The sequence below is a fragment of the Pipra filicauda genome, unplaced genomic scaffold (assembly GCF_003945595.2).
Source record: "Pipra filicauda isolate LSUMZ 115617 unplaced genomic scaffold, ASM394559v2 scaffold42_size3861933_pilon, whole genome shotgun sequence".
In the NCBI taxonomy this organism is placed as follows: Eukaryota; Metazoa; Chordata; class Aves; order Passeriformes; family Pipridae; genus Pipra; species Pipra filicauda.
Window position 1 is genome coordinate 1225979 of NW_024104565.1, and position 7554 is coordinate 1233532.

Genomic DNA, 7554 nt, shown 5'->3' on the forward strand with positions numbered 1-7554 from the left:
ACCCCAACAGCAGTACTTGAAGGATGTAAAGGAAAATAGTCACTCAAAGCATATGATTTGCAGCTAATGAGGAAAGGAAGGTGATGCCATATCACTCAACCAGCACCACTCCAGTTGCTGGCACACAGCTCTCCACACACAGGCATGGTCCTCCTAGTTGTTCAATAATAATAATAATAACACTCTTTGATATTGCATTCTTATGTGGAATTTTTTTTTTTCATTTTGAGACATCTTTGGCAATATTGATAACAGAAAGAGACCCAGGACAAGTCCTGGTTTGTCTACAAGAACTGAAAAAGAACATTCAGAGAAACTTCATTCTTGTTCACCAAGTTTATTAAAGTTCAAAATATTCATGCCCTTCTTACTCTTTTTCAACAAAGCTGTAGTATGATATTAATTTTAAAAAAACATAACACAGGCATGACTTGAGGGGTGTGACTGTTGCATCACTCTCGTGTCATATAGGAAGTGTCCCAGAGCAAAGGGCCGCGATGTCACTTGTCTTGTCTGAGTTCCATCTGCTGCAAGAGGAACAAAAGCAAAAATCAGCAGAAGAAATCAGCTGAAATCTGGATCAGCTTTCATCTGCATGCAGAGCTGTGCCATGCAGAGTGGGGAGCTAACATGTGGTGAAACAGCAGCTCAGACTAAATGGGGAGAGTCTGAAAGACAACTGAGAAGTTACTCAGGAAGCAGCCACCTAAACTGTGAAGCTGTGACCATGCCTCTAAGGACACCACCTTTCCTGTTTGGGGGTGGGGTTTGGGTTTTTTTGTTTAGGTTTGGGATTTTTTACATTATACTAATCGTTTCCTCTTAAAAGAGTGGAAACCTCCAAGGCACAGATGTAACACAGAGATATTTTACATCTATAGAGGATTTTGACATTGCAGAGGTTTCTGCAATAGCTGTGCAAGGCAGGTATGTCAATTGGGCAGCTTTCAAGTAAAACAGTTTCAACCTAAATGATTCTATGGTTCTGTGCAGTCCGTGCCCCCATCTTACAGCAAGGGTGGAAGCAAGAACTTCTGCCTTTTAGTGTCTGTCACCAACGGAATTTAGAACACATGGCTTCTGCTCTGCCAGCCTAGGGGTAGCAGCACTCTGATGATAGTTCTTCTCTTAAGTCTGGTGCTTTCCCCTTGCTCCTGCCAGCAGGGCAAAAGAAAGTGCTACCAGATGCAATGTACTTGCCCCAGAGAATGGGAGCACCATCTTCAGTTCTCATTAGCTCGAGGGGCAGAAATCTCTCAGCATGGGATTTGTATCTCTTAAAAAGAAGATCATGCTAGGAATTTGGAAATGATGGCTGTATTGATGCTTTTTCCCCCCTTCAGAAAGTATCATAGATCGATCCTCTTTCTCCTAAAGGAGCTGTTTTCTGCTCTAGAAAAGTTGCCCTGAAGAAATTAAAAGTTCTCAAGACCTGTATTTGTGTCTCAGCACAAGTCCTTGGTAAACCCATGAGAAAGTCAGTTAGTGTTGCAGCATCGTAGAAAACGTTTTCCTGCTTCTGATACTACAGCAAGGAAGTGTGAGGTGATGGTTTACTCTACGTCTGGCCATGCTGGTGGTCTCCTCCAGAGTGCTTACAGGAGCTGAGGTTTTGCACGGTGAGAGGAAAAAAGTGCAGCCGCTGCTGCCAAGAGGATTTATTTGCTCTGTCACGTAGCTGCCAGTAGCAGTACTCCCTTGCAGTGCCACACCTCTGTGGTGACTCTTACGTGAGAAATGAGCACATCTATTTCCTATTGCTGTCAAGGAACACGATTAAACATGGCTCTGAAAACCGGAACATAGAGATACTACTACTACTGGCATTGGCCAGTGGTACTTAACACTGATGTCTCTGTCACTGAGCATAAGGAGTACTAACACTCCAGGGTTTAAGGGGTCTCCTGGATAGAACTGAAATGCTCTGATTGAAGTGATGTAGGTGGTTTTGCAGAAGTGCCAGCTTGCAGAATGCTATAGATGAGGGCAGTTCCTCAGTTTGTGTTTAAAAACTACCATCTGAGTGGCAAAATTCTTCTTCAGTGTGTAAAGGAACTAAGAAGGTGCATTTCTTGGTATCATCCTGCAACAAGAAATGTATTAAGATTACATGGGTGAATTGCTCAGAATCACAGAAACCCAGGAGAGACTCCAGGGAAGTCAAGCACCTGCTGAAGCAATGGTTACATCCAGGATTCACACTACCTCTCCAGCTGACAGGGTCTTTGGTGACAAAGTCACACAGTGCAGTAGCCATGCTGGACCTGTCAAGAAGGCCACAACCCCAGCACTCTCAGACCGGTTCAGATCAGCTGTCCTGGCTATGCTCCTTCCTAGCTTCTCATGCACCTCCTCACTGGCAGAGCAAGGGAAACTGAAACTTTGACTTAGGGTAAGTACTACTCAGCAACAATTAAAACATCTGTGTTATCAACATTATTCTCATACTGAATCCAAACAAGCAGCACTGTACCAGCTACTAGGAAGAAAATTAACTCTATCCCAGCCAAAACCAGGGCAAGGATTAGGGTTAGGATTGGGAGAGAAACAGAGTGGGAGCCTCTCACCACAGTGGGGCTGCAAAAGAGCTGCTGAAGGAAGAGGGAGCCTGCAAAAAGTCTGCTCTCTCTCTGGTGGAGAGAGCAGGCACAAGACACTGCCTATTCGGCTGGAGTGGCACCAAACAAATATTTCAAGCACTGCAGTACTAACCAGAATATGATTTTCTCCCCTTCTATCTCTGTGTTTTCTTCCATAATTTCAGGATCAGTTTTCTCTTTCACCTGAGAGCATGCTTAGGAGATGCTGCTCTTTCTGTCCCTGTTTCCTGATACAAAAAGGGAGAAGGAGGCAGGGAAGTCCCTGCTGCCCTCTGTGAGGGGATTGTGTTGAGATACCTGCCATGATCTTGGGTTGGTTGTTCAGACCTTTGCATGGAGCACACGCGTAGCTATACTGAGCATTAAAGGCATTGCTTATTAATAACCATGACAAAAAGGTGAGGTCTTCAAAGAGCAACTGTCAGCATCCCTGAATTAAGCCTTGTGGATAAAGCTTCTGGCTCTGTCACAGCCTTGCCAGTTCTTCTCTAAAACTGGCATCTCTCCAAATGGCACGTGAATGCTCAGTGTATCTGACAGAAAGAAGAGAATTGAGGAAGTTTTATTAATGACAATTTTACTCTCTCAAGATCATCTTACTTTCCCAAGCAGTACTTAGAGATGGAGATAACGAAGGTCTCACTTAAGCAAGTGCAGAAAATGGTCTAGGGAGAGACTATACCTATCATATTTTCTGATGCATTTCACTGAGATGCAAAAAGCTTTGTGAGCTGGAGTGAAGCACTCCATGCTTACCATGGAAATAAACATTCATGCTCTTTTCAACTTTCAAAAAGCTTCATTAGAGGGGAAGTGTATTTGCCTTCTCCAAGACCCCACTGCCCAGCTTCACAATCTTCCTATAAAGTCATAATCTCTGGTTTCCTATTCAAAATCATTTTTCTTTTCATAATTATTTAATAATAGTCTTATTGTTATGTCTGACTGCATTCTTACACAAATGTAATCTTCTGCTGTGATTTGGAACGCAAAGTAATGTGATGTTGCATGGATCCAGGCAGCCACTATTGCTCTAGTCCCCAGCAATATCCCTTCTCTCTCTCCTGGACCTGTAGTGAGAGTGGCCACATAGGGTAGATGAGCACTAGTGACTGATACACATTTATGGTTTTCTTTAACAGCTGTTGGGGCCTTCTTATGTTGTGGGGTCCATTCACAGACTGCATTTTTCTCTAATAAGTTATGGAGTAGTCAGGCTATTATGCTAAATCCTGGAATATGTGCCTTCCAAGATCCTGAAGTTCCAAGCACAGCACATAACTAATTTCTTATTCTGGGACAGGGGTAACTATTGGATTTCTTGTAGTATATGTTTTTCTCCCACCTGTCCATCTGACTCTCCAAAAGATGAATTTGTGATTGGGCCCTTGTTCCTCTTCTTCTGGTATCTCTACCCCAGTTGATTGTGGGGGTAGCAAGTGTTTGTAGTCTTTACAGGTTTTACAAAGTGGCCACCTCTTAAGGCATCCCCGACGCACTGCCTCACAGTGACCTCTTGTGGAAATTTTAACATTTCCAGCTCTTCAGCCAATGTAGCATGAGCTACATGTATGCTAGGGCTATGGTTTAAGATTTGGGATAGACGAGTAAATGTATTGTGAAGTCCCTGCCAAATGAAAGCAAACCTCCTCCGATCTGCCCCTGGTGCTGGGGTCATCAAAAACATTTCTTTCGTGTCAGTAGATGCCCTCCATCATTAAGAGGACTAACTATATCAGCCCTACTGGGAACAGAGGCAATGAGTGGTTTGGCAGCAGCTGTCAGGCCTCCATAGTCTGCTGTTAGTTGCCACTTGCCATTTGGGTATCCATAAGACCACGTCCCTAAAATCCTCTGCTGTAATAATTACTTTTTCTAAGTTGTACTGTCTATATATAGGCCACTGTCTGCAGGTATAGATCCCAGAGTACTAACATGAAGAGTGGATGAGGGAAATTCAGCTAATTGCTGTAAAACAGGTCTTGTCTTTACATCTAACTGATTCAGAGTTTGCTCTTTATCTCAGCACATTTTCCAAAACCACTTATGCTCAGTGATGCTCTTCTATTTCCCCATTTTGTTTTCTCCTTTTCGCATAGAGGCAGTAAGGCTATTTTCCATTACCTTTGTTTTACTTGAGGTTCTCCTCTGTTTTTTACCATTTGTGGTATATACTTGTATATCTGCAAACATGCTCTGGAGAACCTATTGGAAGGCATTACCACTTAACCTTGGCTAAGGCTAATGATTCCGGTGCTCCCCTCAGCTTCCTTTACATCACAACGCAGGAAGCAGGAGAGCCTCAGCAGTCCAGCTTCTGCTGGACCTGCTGCCAAAGGCTTTTAAGGGTAAAATGGTGTATTCCTGACTCCCAGCTCGGAGGCCTGAAGACTTTCAGACTTATCAGAAGCTACAAAACAGTTACTTTTGTAAGCCTGCAGCCACAGCAGAACTGATCTCTTTCTGGCCTCCCTGCGAGCACAGTTGCCACTCTTCCTGCTTGCCACAGTTGCTTCTCCCAGCACTGGCCAGGCCTTAGGGCAGCGCTGAGCAGGAGCAGAGTAAGCAGCTCCTGTGGGTCTGGGCTCTATTTCTGCTCTTGCCTTATCATTTTCTGACTTTATTCAGGTGGTCCTGAATACAGCAGTGATCTACACTGAACCAGTTTTCCCTTTAGGGCCCACTGAAGCAGCTCATTATTTCATGTGTGTATTTTGTGCATCTATATCACTGATGGAAGCTAGTGCTGTGTCCTGCTTTTTCCTCTTTAACAGCTGCCTAAGCTGGATGGAAGCTAAGTTAACTGGAAAGACAATGTCTTACTGCCTTTGACACATAAATTTATCCGGATTTTGGGGTTATGAAAGATGTATGGTTCTACTCACGTTTGAGGTACAACCTAGGTCGTTTTTTCTTTTGGTTTCTTTTTGTGAGGAAATCCCAGCTGAGTCTCCTTTAGGCCGTGTGTCCAGCGGTGGCTGTGCAGGGACAGCACTAGATGGTGCAGTCACACCACTGCAACCTCCTGGGCCTCCCACCTCATTGTCCCCTTGCCCTCCACAGGGGCAGCCACTGCACACCCCAGAGAGCATCCCCATACCCAGGGGCTGCCCTGGGAAGCCACAGAAAGGGGCAGAAGGGAGTCTGGCAGCCCTGTCTCACAGCAGGCTTGCCCCAGAGAACAGAGCCCTTTGCACGGTGGGCTGCAGAGCACCCAAAGGCACCAAGTCCCAAAGCTGGCAGGGGCAGGTAGAAAAGGGGAAATAAGCTTTGAGAGGATGTTTTGTGTCCCCCGCACTCCATCAGCAGCAGCAATGCCAGGAGAGACCCATGAACGGAGAATCAAGTGGCAGAGAAACTTCACTGGGACGGAAACACCAGCACTTCCCTGCACGCCATGTTCCAGCTGGGCCAGGGAAGTACAAGGCCAAGGGGAAACAATTATTTGGGCTTCAGGGCAGCTGCTGAAGTTCCCTGTCCCCAGATCCAGAGAGGAGACAGAGCCCGAACGTGTCCTTCCAGAGGGAGGGTCTGTGTCTGCACGGACATGTGTGCACACACACACAAAATACAGAAATGTCCAGCTGTTCCTCCAGCCTGGAGCGCCAACTTAGGAAGGGGTGAGAAATGTTAATTCTTCAAGCATCGGCAGTACTACTCTCTCTGTTCAGTTTTCTCCGCTTAAAAAACAGAGTTTCTTCTCACTTTAGGGACACTCAGTTCTTGTGGTTTGGTTACATTTTGAGATCACAACAGAATTAGAAAGAGCTGTAGATTTTTTCCCAGAACATTAAAACAGGCTAACCTCGGCACTGCTTACTTGACAATCTATTTTAGGCTCTTCTAAGCTGAGGAATCATTAATATTTCAGTCTAGCCCATTTAAAATTCAAACATAACCTTCTAAACTTCGGTCTGTATGCTGTATCTAGAGTAGGAGCCAGGCGGATGGTTTTGGTGTCTCTATTACTTAAGAAAATAGGTAATGAGGGGGAAAACTGAGCTACACTAAACTTTACACTTTAAAGATCATAATTAGTTAACCATATACTTTCATGTTTCTTGTTTTTAGCAAATTTTAAAAAACCCTCTTACCCCCCTTTTCCTCCAGCAGAATGGGAAAGCATTAGCTTCATAGTATTTTTGGTTCACTGCTGCTACTTTAAAGCTATGAGCTATCTTTAAAGTGAAAATACTCTTATTTCAGTCGTTCACATGAATATATGAATATATTCTTATGAACATATGAGGACTTCATCCTTGAGAAGCCACAGTGGACGCATTATCTGCATTGCTGCAAACAAGTCACAAATTAATGTTCAGTAAAAGCAATCATTGTTTTTCAAGTCATTTAAATCTTTTTCTGGATTGTGAAGCCTCTGATTTTTTTCTAATGCCAAGTTTGTCATAATAAACATTTTGTTTTCAGTAGCAGGAATCTTACATCACTTGATGCATGTTAGTCTCTGCTCCTAGTCCTCCTTCTTCTTCCCTGCTTGCTGTCAGTATGACACACTGCCATTTTCCTGCTAATTGTACCTTGTCTCTCAATGGGGACAATTAATCAATACCTTACATAGTTTACAACTCAAAATTCAAGAGGCGTTACATTATTTTTTCAGTGATGTCCCAAGGTTCCTTGTTTCTACAGTACGATATAAAAATATAGCAGGCTGCTTTGCCATAGCACATCACCACTGTGCTCCTGTGCATTAGTCAAAACTCAAAATGGAGTTTGGGAAGTTTTAAACAAAATCATTTCAATAGCTTAGATTGTAAGCTTTGATGCTATCCAAGAGATCCAAGCTCTTCATAGGAAAGTGAAAACAAAATATGATGTCTCTTGTATTGGAAAAATAAATAACTAATAACAGGAATGTCTAGAGCCTTGAGACATATCCAGGAAGGATGATTACAGAAAGAAGTGTTGTTCTTTTCATGAGCAACTACTGTTA

General features: G+C 43.6%; 1 long non-coding RNA gene across 1 annotated transcript; it reads right to left on the reverse strand.

Annotated features, from left to right (window-relative positions):
* Window positions 1-321: 321 nt before the first annotated feature.
* On the reverse strand, window positions 322-4871 carry LOC113994610. Its single transcript, XR_005565148.1, has 3 exons — window positions 4725-4871; window positions 2898-3133; window positions 322-527 (listed from the first exon to the last, which is right to left on the reverse strand). It is a non-coding gene; the product is annotated as an uncharacterized LOC113994610 (long non-coding RNA).
* Between the last annotated feature and the right edge of the window lie 2683 nt (window positions 4872-7554).